Consider the following 2,500-nt stretch of genomic DNA (forward strand, 5'->3'; position numbering starts at 1 on the left):
GAATAGATTTCCTCGCTTTCCCTAGGTATTGTAACCTTGAACTATTTTCACACACATATGGGTCGCCCTTATGATGTGCCTTGCGTGTACAGTTGCTCTGACGCAATACTCTCTCATATTATTTCTCCTTTTCTCTTTCTCAGCCTTTTTTTCTTGTTTTTTGGTTTGTTTTTTTGAGAGTGTGTGGGAAGGAGAGTGGGAGTGGAAATGTGAATGAGTGGTTGGGTGTTCGTTTGTTTGTGTGTGTGGGCGAGCGCGTGCACCTCTTTTTTGTGTGTGCGTGTGCGCGTGTGTGTGTGTGTGTGTGTGTGTGTGTGTGTGTGTGTGTGTGTGTGTGTGTGTGTGTGTGTGTGTGTGTGTGTGTGTGTGTGTGTGTGTGTGTGTGTGTGTGAGAGAGTGAGAGTGAGAGTGGGAGTGGGAGTGGGAGTGGGAGTGGGAGTGGGAGTGGGAGTGAGAGTGAGAGTGAGAGTGAGAGTGAGAGTGAGAGTGAGAGTGAGAGTGAGAGTGAGAGTGAGAGTGAGAGTGAGAGTGAGAGTGAGAGTGAGAGTGAGAGTGAGAGTGAGAGTGAGAGTGAGTGAGAGTGAGAGTGAGAGTGAGAGTGGGAGTGGGAGTGGGAGTGGGAGTGAGAGTGAGAGTGAGAGTGAGAGTGAGAGTGAGAGTGAGAGTGAGAGTGAGTGAGAGTGAGAGTGAGAGTGAGAGTGAGAGAGAGAGAGAGAGAGAGAGAGGGAGAGAGAGAGAGAGAGAGAGAGAGAGAGAGAGAGAGAGAGAGAGAGAGAGAGAGAGAGAGAGAGATCATATGTCTATTCAATGAACAATCTGTGTCCTTACTATTTTCATCACTTTAACCAAATCTTTCAGAGCTGGAGGAAAATGACCAGAACAAAAGTAAGTTATATCTTTTAATAAAAGGAAGCTGTTAAGAGTCAACAAAGTAAGAATCACGTTCAATAATCCACATCAATATTCTTCCACCTTTTTTTTCTCTCAACTTGAGGACCCCGTTACAGCTTACAAATGATACAGTTCTACATAAAATATCTCATAATCTAATAAAAAAAAAAGATCTCCCTGAAGATGCTAAGGTATGAAACCTGCACACCAAACCTCTATCTCGCCTGTGTAAACAATATGTTAATCTGTTATATATCTCCTGTAGTGATGGCCTTGGTTAAATAATGTTAGAGGCAAAAAGCAATACCTGCATGTGTGTGCCTTGCCAGATAAAAATGCTTACATCTCCCAGTCTTACTTGCAAGTCACAATTATCATACTACCTTGCTAAAAAAAAAGGAACTATCAGTTAACAGAAAGCTTATTTACAAGCTTCTTGAGAGTTTTTTCAACCCATACATATTCAGTTCAGAAAATAACCTTTAGACCACCCAATACTTCAGTTTATTTCAACATGAAATATTAAAAGAAACAGTAATTTTAAAACTTGGCATGCATGCATCTTATAAATGTTTTCCTACTCATTAGATATAAAGTTATCTTGTTCACTCCTTTCCCAGGAAATATATAGAACTCTAGCAACACTTTTACGGTAGTGGTCAAATAGACGCTCCAACAAGATAAAAGCAAGTTTCTGACAAAAGCTATAAAATCAAGATTAAAGGAACATACAATATTCTCAAACAAACATATTGTCTTCAATAACATAGCAAAACATTTTCTGGAACTTCAATTTTTATTTTCAATTGCACATCACAAAGATAGCAAGATTTCTTTAAACATGTAGTTCTATAGAAAAAAAGACATGATTAACCATACAAACCAGAGAACTGTCTTAATAGTAATAATCATGAATGAAACTATACATATGATAAAGGAGGTACATGATCAAAAATATATGAATATTGAAAAGTATATAAGTAACATGCCAAAAAACTCATTATGAGTTATGCAAAGAAACTGCCATCAAAGAGACCACAGATACACAACTTTTACACAAAATACTCATGATTTTTTTATGTAATTTTTTTTCAGAACCTAATACAAAACACTTCCTTTCTTCCATCTACCACTAATCACCTACAGTGAGTCATTCATCTACCTTATGTCCTTATCAGTGGTCCAGTGTGAATCACAAAAAATCCTTTCTTCTTTCTTTCTTTACTTGCCTTATAAAAATATTCACAACCACACATTAAGGCAGCACAAACAAGAAAGTAACAGCCATGAACAAGAGAGAGAGGGGGGGGAGAGGAAAAAGGAAAAGAGAAGAGACAAAAGGGAAAAGGGAAAGGAAAATGGAAAAGGGATGATGATAAGATGACAGACAAAGAGAAGGAACTAGAGGCTAATTTGGTGAATGGAGAAGAGGATCTGACAGAAGAGACAAAAGGACAGGAGACACATTATAGCTCAATAATCATATGAGTTTGAGGTACCAATGATAAAGATATATGATGAGGAAGAAAATTGTATGGATAATGAGTCTGAAAATTCTTGTGAGTTATGCACAAAGATGTGCTTCAATGTAATGGTAAACTTGAATTCA

At 38.0% G+C, this 2,500-nt stretch overlaps 1 protein-coding gene across 1 annotated transcript in view; it reads right to left on the reverse strand.

Annotated features, from left to right (window-relative positions):
- Positions 1–885: 885 nt before the first annotated feature.
- morgue (modifier of rpr and grim, ubiquitously expressed) overlaps positions 886–2,500 on the reverse strand; it is an 18,546-nt gene continuing 16,931 nt past the window's right edge. Inside the window, exon 10 of the mRNA XM_027375405.2 lies at positions 886–2,500. This exon is cut by the window's right edge and continues 1,246 nt beyond it. The gene's annotated coding sequence lies outside the window, so the exon portion shown is untranslated.

The sequence above is a fragment of the Penaeus vannamei genome, chromosome 28 (assembly GCF_042767895.1).
Source record: "Penaeus vannamei isolate JL-2024 chromosome 28, ASM4276789v1, whole genome shotgun sequence".
NCBI classification, from domain to species: Eukaryota; Metazoa; Arthropoda; class Malacostraca; order Decapoda; family Penaeidae; genus Penaeus; species Penaeus vannamei.